This window comes from Suncus etruscus, chromosome 17, assembly GCF_024139225.1.
Source record: "Suncus etruscus isolate mSunEtr1 chromosome 17, mSunEtr1.pri.cur, whole genome shotgun sequence".
NCBI lineage: Eukaryota > Metazoa > Chordata > Mammalia > Eulipotyphla > Soricidae > Suncus > Suncus etruscus.
This window is the reverse complement of record NC_064864.1, coordinates 31,249,077-31,265,801: the sequence shown is the minus strand read 5'-3', so window position 1 is coordinate 31,265,801 and position 16,725 is coordinate 31,249,077. Positions and strand designations below refer to the sequence as shown.

The 16,725-nt window shown below is 46.6% G+C and overlaps 1 protein-coding gene across 2 annotated transcripts in view; it reads left to right on the top strand.

Moving 5' to 3' along the window:
* The window catches only part of ARHGAP22 (Rho GTPase activating protein 22), a 217,891-nt gene that overhangs the window by 188,157 nt on the left and 13,009 nt on the right, over window positions 1–16,725 (top strand). The window lies entirely within an intron of this gene.

The window sequence follows — 16,725 nt, the reverse complement described above, 5'->3', positions numbered from 1 at the left end:
AGGGACCACAGAGAGACCAAGAGGATAGGGCGTATGCGATGGAAATGTGGAGGACATGAGCAAAATGTCACTAATTCTTGGAGAAGGATGCTGAGTAGGAGACAATACAAACTGACTTGGATTAATACCAAGTTCTGTCAAGTCAGGAGGTCTGGCCCTTTACAGACCTCTGCAGAGCTTGCTTATCCATGCAGCTCATGTTCAAAGAGCCCCCTCTCTAGCGACACTCCCCCCACAAGTCCAAAAGAGGCAATCATGGACATCGCAGCTTAGAATGTTGGAATACATGGTGCAGAGGATCATCTAAAGGTGAAGGGGCCAGGTCTGTTCATGATCTGTATACAGGCATGAGTGACAGGAAAGGGGATTCTTGTCTGCACAGATGCTGGAGGTTGGTACTCCAGACTGAAAAGTGGTTTTAGAAAGGACCATGACCCAGAGTGACAGTATAGGGATCAGAATGCTTATCTAGCATGTAGTCCACCCTAGTTCCATTCCTGACACCACATATGGTCCCCTAAGCCCTGCCAAGAGTAATCCCTGAGTGCAGAGCCAGGAGTGAACCCTGAGCATCACTGGGTGGGTGGCTCCCTACCAAAAAGGAAGGCATTGTACTCAGGCATCACTCCTGATCATTCTTACAGGACCATTTGTGGTGCAGGGATTCAAGGATTCAAAGTGGGTTGACCTAATGCAAATCCAGTTCCTTAACCTCTGGACTCTCTCCAGTTCCAAGTTTTTAGTTGTTGCCCTTTCCCTTTCTTTCTGTTACTGCTGCAATGACCAGAGGTCACACTCATGGTTGCTTGTACATTATACTCTTTATTCATGTGGCAGGTGTACCTATTGGCTATAGCACTTCTCTGAGTCACATCCTTGCTTATAATGGTGGACTCTCATGTGGAACACTCACCAGGGATCACAGTCTTCAGTTGTGATGCTTGTACACTTGGCTATGGTGTGCTGAAGTGTGTTGTAATTCTGGAGATCCCAAATAGCAGAGCTACTGGGAATGCTTTCAGGAATGTAGGGTGGTGCTAAGGGTTGAACTCATAACCTCACCAATCTTATACTCACAAGATTCTTGCCACTGACCTGACTTCCTGTTTGGAGTTGGGGTTAAGTCTCTTTTCCAAGAAAGCCAGCTCAGGTTCCAGAAGCTCATACCTTGAAGGACCCAAGTTCAATCCACAGCAGAACATAGACTATGTCCCTCCTTGAGCACCATTGGGGTGGCTATGGTGGGTTAAAGTAGTACTTTATCACTGGCCTGAGCACCAAGCAATCTGACCTGGTTGGCTGATAATCACCCAAGGTGAACTCTGAGCCTCCATGCACTATTTGGAAGTCCTCCATCCCAGAATACAAAATGCCAACTCCAAAAGATATATACAAAACTATAATAGTACTTTTAATAAACACTGTGGTTTATTGCACCACTATTTATAACAGCCAAGATCTAGAAACAACCTTAGCACCCTAAGACAGATAAAAGGAAGTTCTAGTTCATATACACACACTGGAATACTTTGCAGTTATGAGAAGGGATGAAATCTAAAGTGTGGATGGAACTGAAATGTATGATGCTAAGCTATATAATAAGTCACAGGAGAAAAAACAAATAACGGGTGATCTCAAGCTTATGTGGTATATAAAGACACAAAACAAGGGAATAGGCAATGCCCAGTGAGAGTAGCCTTAGTCTCTGGTCATAGAACTGAGGTTACAAAAGCAGATCTCCTAAGTACTTGAAGTCCCCTGCACCCACTTTAAAGAAAAATACGATTCTTTTTTCCAAGGGGACTGACTCTAGAGCAGTGGGAATGGAATTAACTGCAGCTCCACCCAAGACCACACATGAAACCTTTAATTTATTAAAGGAATAGGCAGCAGCAGGCTGCATGTTTTATGCAGTTTACATATAGTTGAAAATACGGCCGAAGAGAATTATGTTATTTATGGAGAGAATAAGTCAGGGAAAAATATAAAGAAAGGGGCAGAGAGATAGCATGGAGATAAGGCATTTGCCTTGCATGCAGAGGGTTGGTGGTTTGAATCCCAGCATCCCATATGGTACCCCATACCTGCCAGGAGTGATTTCTGAGCATAGAGCCAGAAGTAACCCCTGAGTGCTGCCAGGTAGGACCAGAAATAGTTCAATGGGCTAAGTGCAGGCTTTGCACCAGGAAGCCAGGGTTGGATATCTAGCACCACATGATACCCCAAGTACCTGGAGTAGCCTCTGAGCACAACTAGGTGTGGCCCTCAAAAAAACAAGAAGTAAAAAGTCAAGATAGCAATCCTAGTTACTTGGGTGTTTTACAAGAATAAAGAGCTTTCTCCCCAATCCTCACTTTGCTCAACCCTAGGACCATTTCCAGACTCTCACATAGACCCAGTTTCACCCCCTGCCCAGGCCTCAGCATCTCTCAGCCTCTGGCTGAGGACTCATAAGAATTCAAACAGAAAATCATCATCAAAGGTATTTAACTTCTGCCACTAGCAGACTTAAGGAAATGCAGAAATCCCAGGGGTTAGCGATAGCAGACATGTCCAGGCAAGTCTGGGTGCTTTCAGGTGGGCTCCAGGAGCCTCAGAAGGCTTCCTGGCAAAAGCTGTTATTATCCTGGTCTCTCCTGGAAAGAAGGCTTAGAGGATCAGCTCTCTTTGTACTTTTTTTTTTTTTTTTTTTTTTTTGGTTTTTGGGCCACACCCGGTGACGCTCAGGGGTTACTCCTAGCTATGCGCTCAGAAGTCGCTCCTGGCTTGGGGGACCATATGGGACGCCGGGGGATCGAACCGCGGTCCGTCTCCTAGGCTAGCGCAGGTAAGGCAGGCACCTTACCTCCAGCGCCACCGCCCGGCCCCTCTCTTTGCACTTTTTAACAACAGAATCCACAAGCCTTTTCAAGCATGTTTGCTCTGACAAAGAATGGGGCCTCCCCTTCTGCTAGACTAAAATGGGAGGCATGCCTGTTGCAGTCAGCACAAGGCCTGCTGCCCTCACAGAGAAATCTAGGTCAAGAATAGCCAGCCTGGGGAGGTGAGTGGGGCTTACCTGGAATACTTCTTGCTTGGGCATTCTTTCATGCAGTCAGTCATTCGCTCTCAAAGTTAGTCTAAGAGATGGTGGTACAGCTGGCAGTAGGACCAACAAGGTCCCTGCCCCTGATAGTACACCTTTCCATAGAGCAATGCTTCTCAATTATTTTCTGTCATGCCCCCCTAGGAAGACAAAAACATTTTTCACCCCCGCGTGACTGTAAATAGTATCTTCATTTAAAAAAAAAAAACCTTAACCTGCAAAACAAAAATATATAAAATAATTTGAGCTGATTTTTTCATCAGAGGTGAGGTCTGGATTAATGGCTACAGTGAGCACGTTTTGCAATGCCTAGCTTTTCGAAGTGGGATTTGAAGCAGGACACAGCAACTCTCAGCTCCAGAGACACACAGAGACATAAACACGGAGCTTAGCTTGTTATGACAGTGTTTGCTGAGGTCAAAAGCGCCCCCCTTTATGGAACCTCGAGACCCCCCCCCCAGGCACGCCCCACTACTTGAGAAGCACTGCCCATAGAGGAAGGGACCCTCATAAGAGATCTCATTCAGTTGCCCAGTTCTGAGCTACGGGAAGGAAATGAGGAGGAGAAGCAGAGCGACAGATGTCAGGGAAGTGGCAGTGGGGAAGGGCACCAGTGTGGCCAAAACTGGATCTGTAAAGAGAAGAGACAGGGAGGAGCTTGGGTGAAAGATTACTGGGGATTACTCTGGCTTGCCCTTGGAGTTGAAGTGGTACCATGGAAGTGATGTAATTCCTGGGTTCATGGGTTCTTGTGTCACACATGAAACAACTACATACAAAAACTCCAGATAACTGGGGTTGAAAAGTAGTATCGCAGGTAGAGCACTGGCTTTGCACATTGCTTACCCAGGTTTGTTTCCAGTCCTCCAGATGGTCTCTCCCAAGCCTCACCAGGAGTGATTCCTGAGCACAGAGCCAGGAATAAGTCGATTAGCCATTAACTGGAATGAAAAAGAACACAGGAAGTTTCATTGTTTGGAAAGAAGACTGAGAGTTCCGGGAGGAGTTTCAGAAATTTACAAGGGTCAAGATTAAATGCAAGTTGGGTCAGGAAAGAGGCTCAGGAGAAGAGAGAATGACTTATTTGTGTAAGACCCAAAGTTTGGTCCCATATACAGGACCATATACAGAGTAATAAGAAAAAGAAATAAAAGAGTGAAAAAATAAAAGGGAAATGGCTAAGAGGGATAGAGTGGTTATCTGGAACATGGGAGCCCCAGTTCTGATCTCCAGTATCACATGGTCTGCTGAGCACTTCTGACAATAGCCCCAGGTACCACTAGGTTTTCTCCTCATTAAAAAAAAAAGGCAAGTAAAGAAAAACCATTAGATGTTAAGAATTTGATTAGTCATTTGTTTAGTTATGTACTTTTTTGGTTTGGGGCAGTGTTCAAGGCTTACTCCTGTCTCTATTCAGGAATTACTTCTGGATGACTCACGAGACCATATGGAGTCAAACCTGGGTCAGCCATGTACAAGTCAAATGCTCTATCCTCTGTAATATTACTCTGGCCCTATTTGGATATATAAACAGTGAAATTACAAGAGAGTCGGGGAGAGAATATGGAGACCCTCGGTACACTTTGAAGTTTAAAGTCATCAGGTTGAGTGAAATACCATCAATGGAGCATGTGCAGTGACAGTAGAAGACAGGACCAAATTCAGATTTGTTCCCAATTAAGAAGTCAGAGAAGAGAGGAGTCAGCAGAGGCAACTGAGAAGAATCAAATGAGGGAGACAACCAGGAACAAGTATGTCCCTGGGCAGAGTGAAGAGTGCATGTAAGGAGGAAGGACTTATCAGGTATGGCACTTATATCTCAAGACAGACCAACCAGAAAAAAACCACTATTGGAAAGAGGACAGTAGTGACTTTACAAGGGTGAATTGGGAGAGTACTTAGCGTAATTGTGAGTATAAGAGATGAGGATAAGCAGAGAGGAATTGGCATGTGAGCATAGCCAACACATCCAAGACATTTGCTCTAAAAAAATAAAAAGAGAGAGAGAACAAGGCAATAACTGGAGGGACATGTCAGATAAGTAGAATTTTTATTATTTTGAGTGGTTCCACAGCTGGCAGTATGCAGGTTACTCCTACCTCTATGCTCAGAGATCATTCCTGTAGGTGTGCAGGGGACCCTATGTAGTGTCAGGATTCAAACCTGTATTGACCACATGCAAGACAAAGTACCTTACCCACTATACTATCTCAGTGACCCAAGTTTTTATTAATTTTTAATAAATAATTTGAAAGATGAAGCAGCAATCTGCTGACACAGAAAAGGAGACAGAATAGTGATCACCAATATCTCATAAACATAGATGCAGAAGTCTTCAACAAATTTGTTAGATGAAAATTTTAACAAGTTGCATAGCAAAATAGATAAAAAAATATATATATATATATACATATATACACCATGACTAAAAGGTATTTATCTCAGATTTGCATTGGGAAATTAACTTTATGTAGATTAGAAAGGAATAAAGAAGAAAAAGTATGACTATCTGCAGATGACACAATATTGTAAGCAGAAAATACTTTTGAAAATGTTCTTAGATATTTTATTAAGATCATCATGATTTGCAGGCAAATAATATACTATCATCATTCCCACAACCAGTATCAACTTCCTTCCATCAGTGTTCCCAGATTCCTTCTTCCCTCTCCCTGACTCCAAGCATGCCTCTTTGACAGACATATTTTTACATTTGATTGTTGTGGTTTGGATCTCCTGCTTGAAACACTATTAGAACTAGTAAAGAATTCAGCAAGATTGCAAGATGCAAGATCGTGATACGCCAATCAATAATGTTTCTGAATAGAATCAATGAACAAGCAAAATGAAAGTAGGAGAAATTTAGTTAAAAACAGAACTTAAGGTGTGAACTTTCTTGAAATGTATTTTTTTTATACTTTCCTACTTTAACTCTAGGACATGTACCAGGACTCTCTATCTTTGGAGAAGCTCAAGCTCTCTCTTGAGCATGTTACTTTCTCATGTTTATCCTCTATCTCCCTTTTTTCAGTGTCTTTGAATAAAACCAGATTTACCTTAAAATATAGGGACTGGAGTGATCGTGTAGTGATTATGTGCTTTGGACATAGCCAATCCAGGCTCGATCTTCAGCATCCCATATGGTCCCCGAGTCTGCCATGAGTGATTCCTGAATGTAAATCCAAAAGTAACCCCTGAACATCACTAGGTGCAGCCCCCAAAACAAACAAACAAAATAGCATTTAAAATAATGAAACAATTAGGAATAAAGTCAACAGAATAAATACAAAACCTTTATATGTTAAAAATAAACATATTGAAAGAAATTAAAAAGCCCAATTAATTAGAGTGGCATCCAGGTACATGGAGGAAACTAGCTATTAAGTATCTCAGCAACTCTCTCTGTACTGTCTCACAAGAACCCACCCTGCCTGGCCTATTGTGTTTGTTTGCATGGTGATACCTTGCCTAGTTATCTGAAAAGAACCTGCAAATCCTCAAAGGTGTTTTTATGTTCCCAGTTTAGTGCTTAGCAAGACTGGCTATGGTGAAATGTGAGAGAGCAGGACAACTGAACATCAGGCTGCACACTGGTGTGATTTGATGATGCCCCTTGCTTGCTGTGTGGCCTAGGCATGCCACTGAAGTATTTCTGTTTCCTTGTTCTTGAATATCTCATTTGGGCTAGGACTATAGTTTAGTGATAGAACACTTATATTAAACATGTGAAGTCCTAGGTTTGATCCTCAGCACCCTCAAAACATCCCATAGCCTCCAACACTGCCCCCCCACTCACTATCTCTTTTGGAGAAATAGATACCAATTGCTCAGAATTCTCAGTACTGAGTAGCCCAGTCATTCAACAAACTTAGAATATCTGTCAAATACAGACAGAAGATAGTATCTGGGAGTAAAAGAGAATGGACAAAGCTTCCATTCTATTCCCTCAGAGACAGTAGACGGAAAATGCAGGATTTTCAAACATCCATGAATGTCAGAGTCACCAGAACAAGTTTGTGAAACAGACCACCCTCTGAGTTTTCTACTCACCATAATTTGTATTTCTTTTCTTTTTTCTTTTTTTTTTGGTTTTTGATTTTGTTTGTTTGTTTGTTTGTTTGTTTTTTGTTTTTGGGCCACACCCGGCAGTGCTCAGGGGTTACTCCTGGCTGTCTGCTCAGAAATAGCTCCTGGCAGGCACAGGGGGACACCGGAATTCGAACCAACCACCTTTGGTCCTGGATCGGCTGCTTGCAAGGCAAACGCCGCTGTGCTATCTCTCCGGGCCCGGTTTTTGATTTTTGAGTCACACCCGGCAGTGTTCAGGGGTTACTCCTGGCTCTGTGCTCAGAAATTGTTCCTGGCAGGCATGGGGGACCATATTGGATGCTGGGATTTGAACCACCATCCATCCTAAGTCAGCTGCATGCAAGGCAAATGCCCTGCCACTGTGCTATATCTTCAGACCCCCATAATTTATCTTTCTAAAAAGTTCCCAGGGTGATGTTCCAAGCTATTTGAAGAAGGTGGTATTTGCTATTATTGAAAGGGGAAAAATTAGAAGTGCTTGTTTTTAAGTGACATCAAGACTAAGAAAGGGTGAGAAAAAATGTCTAAAGGTTGATGGGTGGAGAGGGCCAGCCCCTTCCCCCAACAGCTGGGCAAAGGCAGAGGGTGTCTGATGTTGTTTTGAGCCAGTGGAGGACTGGTGAGCAAGTGGCTGGGGAGTTGTGGGAAGACTGAGGGTTGGGACCAAATGGGAAGAAGCCTCATAGCTGAGGCCTAGCCCTCTAATAAGGATCTTGGCTCTGTCTCCAATGTACAATGTGGAGGAGGCCATTGGAGTGTCTTGAGCCAGGGGATCATATGGTCCAGCAAATTGTTTACTCCTGCCCTGACTGCTGCTCTGAGCAGGACTGACAGAAGCTGGGGACAGGGGTGGATTTGCAGTTGATTCAAGCAAGAGGTTTAGGGTTCCATTAGTATCTGGAATGGTTAAACTGATCAAAACCTAAATCTGTGAAAGTGGCATCAGAGAGCTCATGAGGCAAAGGAAGTTGGGAGGGGCACCTGACTGTAAGGGTTTGGAAGACGTTGGTGGTCGGGAGCTGCAGGGACAGACAAGACCGTGAACAGATGTGGGAGATGAAGTTGGACATTTGAGTGGAAGATGCCCATTAGCTATCCAGGCAGCCCAGCTGCTGACTCTGCAGATTTTGGGTACCAGGGAAAGTGCTTCATCATTGATAGCACATTAACCACTCCACCTGTAGGTCAAAAGGCCCTAGTGAGAAGCTTGTTGGGTCATAGTCCAAGGGCAACAATGTCACTGCCCAGAGACTGCTTTGTGGACAGTCTGACATGGTATTCAGAGCCTCTCTGACCCTGCCTGAGTGTGTGTGTTTCTCACAGGGCTCTAAGGGTTTTTCTCTGACCCCTGCCCTGACAGCAGTCAACAGTCTTGCTCTTGGGATCCTCAGAATGCAGGAAGGACAATTGCCTCAGAGGTCACAGACAGGGCAGTTGACAAGGATAGAATCCTAGTCTCAGGGCAGCTTGGAAAAGCAAAAAGGCCAGAACTCTTCTCTTGTTCCTGAAGGGAAGAGAACAGATTATAGCTGGCCTAGCTTGGCTTTTGGTCCCTTGGCCAGCAGAGAGCTAGATAAACCTTCTGAGCCTTCAGGGTCCATGTGCTAAGAGGAGGAAATGTTTCCCCAGAGCTAAAACCCTGTCTAGATTCTAAAGGGCAAATATAATTTCTTATGCATACACCACACTGGGATCCTCCCCTCAGTGATCCAGACACCTAGGGATACCCAGGACAGGAGAAGCAGACTTGATCATAGACCCACAGTGGCAGGACAGTTATGTGGTCCAGCTGCTTACTAATGAACTGAACACATTGATTATTGGGCCAGCTTGAAAGAGCGATTGGCAGGAGGCTGATCCCCACAGCTTTCTGTTTAACAGTCTGACATACCCCACCCCACCCCACTTCTTGTTGCTCCGAGAAATCTCCCTGAACTTGACTGCCTGCAGAATGCCACCAACAGAGCTCAGAGCACATGATACAGTATGTCATGGTCCTGGCTATGATGAAGCCAATAGAGTGTGACCTCAGCTACAGGGGGTGATAGCAACCCCTCAGAAAATCATGTCCTCAGTCCAGACCATAGCTGTGCGCATATGCACAAGTACATATTGCCAATGGCCCAGTGAAAGCCCCTTCAACAGGTGAGGAGACCACACATACTGGAGGTTTACAGAGAAGGCTGCATCAGAGCCCAGGTCTATGAGAGCTCAAACTGGATTCATCCCTCAGACATAGTACTGTAGGCCTCCCAAGCTCTGGTCAGGAGCACTGGCTCTCAGCTCCTCCATGAAAGCTACTTAGCCCTCTATATCAGCCTGAGGAAGAGGGCTGCCCCTACTGCTTCCTGTGCACAACTCCTGATAATGTGTGGCAACACCAGAATTATATTGACAAGGAGAGATGCTGAGAGGTTGAGTGAGCAATGTGCCTACCTGCTCATGGCAAGACAGAGAACAACCTAGTTGGACTCCTACTCTGGACTGAACCCTGCTGCAGCTTCTTCATTGCCAGGCACACCTCTGAACACCATAACCACTAATGGGGGTCAGGACTGAGGAGTGCCAAGGCTGAGCATAGGGCTGCAAAGACAGTTTCAAGAGAGCGGAGCACATGCTTTGTGTAGGGGAGCCCTGGCTTCAATTCCTAGCACCTCATGGTCCCCTGAGTGCTGTCAGGTATAGGCCAAATAATCCCTCTCGCAATGAAATAAAACGAAAGAATTGAGGTAAAGAGATTGTATGAGGAATTAAGACACATGTCTTGAATGCTGTCAACCTAGATTCTATTGACAGCACCACATGTAATCTCTAGAACCCCATTAGGGGTCTCTGGAGCACAGAACAAGGTATTAGCCTTGAGTACTGCCACTATTTTCCAGGTACCCTTCCCCACAAATAAAACAAAGACTGGGGATAAAACTAGTCCTAGAAGTTCTGAACTCAGCCTTGGGGGTGAAGACAGAGCTCAAAGGCAAGGTCAGCTGCCGTTAGGGACTCAGGAGAACTAATGCCCTCAGAGGGCATGCACATGACTGCCTCCATACACCCACTCCAGGGGACCACCAGAAATCAGCTCTTGAATGAGGTGGGTGACTATCTGACCAGGGCTTATATATGGCAGTACTTGTCACACTTTTGACTCTGTTTGATTTCTTGTGCGAAACGGCAAGCTGAGCCTCCCACAGAATTAGCCCCATAGACGTGCAGAGCACCTCAGTGGAAGAGTGGGATAATGGACAACTGTGTCTGGGAAATCTGGGGGTTTGTGTGTAGGAACTTCTAGATAAGAGCAGGTCAAATCTGATCACCACATGGGAAAACAAGCTCAGAACCATGCTTTAAGCTTAGCTTTGAGACAGGAAAGCCCTGAATACTTTCACCACCTTCTTATTACTAGAATCAGGGCCTTGATTAGATTGTTCACTGGCCTGAACACATTTCAGGGTACCCAAAAAAAATCTCAGTAGCATAATGTATGTTTTATTGTACAATAAATATTTGATTGTAACATAAATTTTTAAACGGAAACATAAATTAGTGCAATTTAGCTCTTTATGTTAGTGTTCTTATGTTGCTATACCAAGTTACCATTTAGCAGCTTAAAACACACATGTGTATGGGGCCAGTGAGTAGGGTTGCTGCCTTGAATGCAGCTAACCTGGCTTCAATTCCTAGCCCTCCATCTGCTCTCCTGATCCCTGCCAGGAGATATCTCAGAGTCCAGAGCCAGGAGTCAGCTCTGAGCACAGATAGGTATGGCACAAAAAAGAGTAAACAAATAGATATCACATTTATTTTCTTCTGGAGATAAGAAGTCAGCATTGTGTCAGAGAGAACATAGTGAGTCACTTGCCTTGTGTGTGGCTGACCCAGGTTTGGATCCCCACTACAAAGTATTATTCCCTGAGCTCTGCCAAAACCAAAATTCAATAAATATTGATTGAGTAAGTTACATTTGGGTATCTCTTTAGAGTTTATGCCTGCAGGGTCTTCTCACTTGCCTCACCTTAGCCCACCTACTTAGCAACAAGAATGACCTACCCATTGGGCATATTTTCTTTGGCCGGGGTCTGTGTAGAGGGGGTGCTAATGGTGGTAGTGGTCACACCTAATGATGCTCAGGGCTTACTCCAGGCTTTGTGCTCAAAGGACCTTATGTGGTGCCAGGAATCAAACCCAGGTCAGCTGCATGCAAGGTAAGCATCTATATATCTATAATATATAGATATAGATATATAGACATAGTATATATCTATACTATATCTATATCTACTATACTACCCCACCAGCACCAACCCACACAGCTTTAAAACAAGATCCTATGCTAGGCCCTGGTTTCTTCCAGCCCTGCTCAAACATAATCTGCCTACAGTCCCAGAAAATCTGCAGAGGCCCCAGCTTTGTTGCTTTTCCTGCCCCATCCTCTCCCATTGCTGTACATCTCTCACTGTGGAAGCTGTGGCGGTTGGCTCTTTTCACTGGTACTACATCCAGGGAGGGGGCAGGACGCAGGTCATAGAACTGAGTCAGAGCTCAGCCTATATGGCATGCTTCAGAAGGAAGAAAGGGAGGAAGGAAGGGAAGGAGGGAGGGAGGGAGCAAAAGAAAGAAGGAAGGAAGAAAGAAGGGAGGGAGGAAGCGAAAGAAAGGAGGGAAGAAGGGAGGGAGGAAGCGAAAGAAAGGAGGGAAGAAGGGAGGGAGGAAGCGAAAGAAAGGAGGGAAGAAGGGAGGGAAGAAGCGAAAGAAAGAAAAAAGAAAGAGAAAGAAGGAAGGAAGGAAGAGAAAGAAAGAAAGAAAGAAAGAAAGAAAGAAAGAAAGAAAGAAAGAAAGAAAGAAAGAAAGAAAGAAAGAAAGAAAGAAAGACAGAAAGAAAGAAAGAAAGAAAGAAAGAAGGAAAGGGAGGAAGGAAGAAAGGAAGAAAGGAAGGAAGAAAGAAAGAAAGAAAGAAAGAAAAGAGAAAGAAAGAAAGAAAGAAAGAAAGAAAGAAAGAAAGAAAGAAAGAAAGAAAGGAAGGAAGGAAGGAAGGAAGGAAGGAAGGAAGGAAGGAAAGGAAGGAAGGAAGGAAGGAAGGAAGAAAAGAGAGAAAGAAAAAGAAAAGAAAAGAAAAGAAAAGAAAAAGGAAAAGAAAGAAAAAAGAAACTTCCTTAGGTGGTAATTTAGGTTTAAGTTGAAGCGCTGCCTCCTACCTACCGTGTGGCCTTAGGCAAACAAATAAGTCCTGGGTCTTCCGTGCAACGAGGGCGTGCGTCCTCACCAGTGCTCTGGGCCGCACAACAGACGTGTCAAACCCTAAACTGCCCAAGGCGCTCAGGGGGTGATTCAGCCAGCAACCCCGAGCTGGGGCTCTGAAGCGCGAGCGCCCTGCTGCAGATTCAGGCTGAGATCTGTGCGGATCGGGGACACCCCTGCCCGCCCCGAGCAATGTGCCGCGCCTTCCTGACCCTGCACTGGCCCGTCGGCCAGCACTGACCACTTGGAACTGACCATTTGCTCTACGCTTGGAAGGGAAGAGCTCCCCGCAAGTGCTCGGGCCGGGAAGGGACCCGGCGCTGGGAGGAGAGGCCGGAGCTCGTACCCGGGGGCTCGGGGTTCAGCCAGGCCTTTTAGGAGCTCGTCTGTCCCGAGCCCTCCCTCTGGGGTCCGGGTCCGGGGCGGGCCGACGCTCGGGCGGGCGGGCTCCGGGCAAGACGCTACCTGCGCGCGTGCCGGGCATTCCTGCCTCCCAGCGCCGCTCCCCGCACCCCGCATTCGGGCCAGCCATGGGCCTGATGCCGGCCGCGCGGGCCTTGGGGTGCCGCTCCTGCTGCGTGCCCGCCGCCCCAGGTAGGGCGAGGACGGACGGGGTGAGGTGGCCCCGCGGCGGGGAGTGGGGGAGACGAGACAAAGGGGTGAAGGCTTATTGGGAAGAGGTGGCCAGACCCTGTTAGGGTGCTCAGTAAGTAGACAGAAGACCAGACAACATGCAGAGAAAAGGAAACTGAGTCTGGGAGGTTGGCGGGGCTTGAGGATAGCTCTCCCCTCTCCCTCCACTAAGTCTGGGCTTCCAATACATGCTGCAAACATTCTCCCTGGCCCCCCTGGGCTTGAGAAAGGATTCTCTGCAGGACTTGGGGGTGTCTGTCCCGCCCCCCAGAAAGTGGGGATCGCTTTAGTGCTAGACAGACACTGGCTGGCTCTCCTCCATGCAACTGAATCCAAGATATGAGCCGCTGCTGAATTTTTTCCCCGTGCTGACTTTAGAGGTCCAAGAGAACAAGGGAGTATATGCTAGTGCTTGTCTTGAGGGCTGCAGACCCAATTCTATTCCAGACACCATTTAGGTAGGTCCCCAGAACCCAGGTCTGATCCTGAATGCAGAATCAGATGTAAGCCTTGAGAACCGCTGGTGTGATCCGAAATCAAAAACAAAGAAACTGCTGACTTCAGCCACTTGTTTGACAATGCCCAGGTGGACAGCAGGGAGCAATGAAGGATTTCAACTGAGAGGGGTCGTAGGACAGGCATTGTTGCAGCTGTTGGGATAGCTCTGAGGACCCCCACTCCCTGGGCAGGGCTGACAACATGTGGATGGACTCACAGAGGACAAGCAGGTGGCCTGGGGTTTGGAGATGGGAGGAGAACTAGATAGTAAGTCTGTAAACCTCTGGAAGGATTTTATTAATTGGTTCTTTGAAGGGTGGCTTAGAGGGGGTGTTTGGACTCACCCAGGGGTGAGTGGGGCTTACTCCTGGGTCCTATTCAAGGATCACACTTTGAGGTGTTCAGAGAACTCTATGGAGTTTCAGGGAACCAACTCAGATGGGTGGTATGCAAGACAATTACTCATCCCGCTGTACTGTCCTTGGCTCTCCGACGAGCTCGTATAGACCTTTCCCTTTTGTGTCTCTTTCCTAAATAGAGTCTTTCCCTTGTGCCCTGCATCAGCAGCAGGAAGCCACAGGGAGGCCAGTGTAACACTGAACTGAAGTTCAGGGACCAGCTGCTAAGGCAGTGCCAGCCATTTTCTGCCATTTCTGACCCAGAGCTCCCTCGGTGGGACCCTTGCATTCGTGTGCTAGCTGGTCAAGACAGAAGCAAAAGATGGTACCTAAGATCACCTAGAACAAAAATTAGGATTGTCTGTTTGCCTTTCTGCTGCTGCTTGGCAACTGGGATCCCAGGATAGGGGTGCGAGATCTGGACTTCATCAGGGAGCAGCTGGCTGGGGAGGCTCCCATGAGCAAGGTCATCCAGAGGAAGGGCAGCCTCTGCCAGCTTCCTCTCCAGTGGTAGCACTGATGCTTTGTACAGAGTGTGGGCTAGTACCTTGAGGAACCCAAAAGCTGGCTGAGTTTCCATCGATCTGCCAACCCACAAGAATCAGTTTTTGGCATGGCTCCCCCTTTCCAACTGTGCCAGGAGGGCTCAAGATACGCAGAGAAATTGTTCCAGGCTCTGTCAGGCTCTATCAGAAGCTCTCTGGAGCCTGAGCTTAAGGCACCTCCAGTTTAAGGCACCTCCCAGCAGTGAGGACATGGAGCTGAGCTAGAATGAAACTTTCCCAGTGATTCTCCCAGCCTCTTCCGTTAAGGGTGTCAAATTCACTTAATGGTGCTCAAATTCTAGCAGCTGTTCTTTGCAGGTAAACTCTGGTCTGGAGCTTGGTGGGGAGTTCAGCCCCAGGGCAGTTCCTGAAGCCTGGTGTTATCACTCCCATTTCAAAGACAACTAATTGGAGGAGAGGATGTGTTTGGTCTTCAGTGTCTTAGCCAACTCTCCTGCGGCGTGAAGAGGGAAGGAGAGTAGTCAGGAAGGCTTCATGGAGAGGGTTTAGGGTAGTAAGGTTAGAAAGGACCCTACTGTACATTGGAGCTGGCCCTGAAACAGCACAGAGGCTGGAGCAAAGAGATGGGAGCCTGCTTACCTGCCAAGCTAGGATTTTTGTCCTGAGAATGGAATGAATTAAAGCAGCAAAGCTTAAATGGGATTTGCTTGTTTCTAGCTCTCTGGGCATTTCAGTGACTCTCTAATAGCTAGACCTGGAGGACACATTGACTGAGGGCAGTTGCACAACAGATGTGCTGAACACAGAAGATGGCAGAGCACTGGGAGCTCAGCTGAGGCTGACGTTGCCAGCAGCTCAATGGAGTACACTGTAGGGATTCTCCCCCACACCCACACCAGCATGTCTTTCTGCCTTAACTGAACTCTTGTCAGTCACCTGGAAGCTGAGGGTTGGGTCTGGTGTCATCAGTTTGGTCCAGACTGGTTGCTATCCTGCCTTCACCTGCAATCATTCTCCTTTGTTTGCTGCTCCTCTTTCTCCCTCCAAGTCCAAGCTGGCTGCTGTCCAGTAGACTGCAAGTAGGGGAGGGAAGGGTTCCTGAATCCAGTGAACCTTTTATGGGGTAGAGATTGTGGGGGAGGCTGATTTATGGAGACAGGGGGTCGGGGAGGGAGAGCAGTCTGGTGTTGCTGAAGGGAAAATCTGGCAGTCCTCATGGGGTATGTGGATTATCCTGGGAAATGTTTGTAAGCTGAAGGTTGTTCCCAGGGGTGTGAGGGCAGATAGCTTCAGGCTGCTTGGGAATGGATGAAACTGACTTGAGAAGGTTCTGGATTTGTATGTGAGCAGAGTAAGAAGCTGATGGCAGGCATAGAGGGTGAAGTGCCAGCCCAACCCCCATTTGTGGGCATTCATCTATTTATGTCTTGTTTTTTATACTTAACATCCTAGCAAATGCCTCAAGTCATAGTTGGCAATATTTCTCATTTCTGCTCATGAAATTGTCATGGTGGTCTCTAAAACAGATCTGAGGCCTTTTATTCAACATTTGAACTATTTTATGATAGGGACCAAACCTAGCACATAGAGACCATATGGTGCCAAGAATCTAACCCAGACGTTGCACATGCTTAGCATGTACTCTGCCACTTGAGCCATCTCCCTGACACATCTCTTTTCCAGGTAGGCGAGGAAGGGTTGGACCCACACTAGTAGTGATTAGGAGCTACTCCTGGTCCTGGGTCTATGCTCAGAATTTATCCCTGGCAATCCTAAAAGTATTCAAACCAGGGTATACAACAGCATGGAAGGCAATCATCTTACCTGCTGTACTATCTCTTTAGCCTAGCATCTTAATTATTTGTTTACCGGACACATTCAGCAGTACTCCAGGGCTATGACCAATGCAATGCACAGAGATTACTCCTAGGAATTGCTCCTAGCGGTGTTTGGGGGACTACATCGTGCTAGAAATTAAATCGAGACCTCCTGCATGCTCAATCCATTGAGATAATGTCTCTGGCTTCATCCTAACTACTGTAGCATAAAATAATTAAGGATGGTGCTGGATGGCGATGGATGGAGGCCTTTGTGCTTAGGCCCCAGCCACGTGGCTTCATCCCCATCCGGCTGGCGAGTTCCAGGCCCAGGTAATCGGCGTAATCAAGACTCACTCACAGTCAGGCGTCAGGAAGAATCATCTTTATTCATGCCCTATCCACCACATATGTGGCCTATATCATAACCTTTTAAGCATTCAGCCATTCTTAGCTAGCCCTGCATC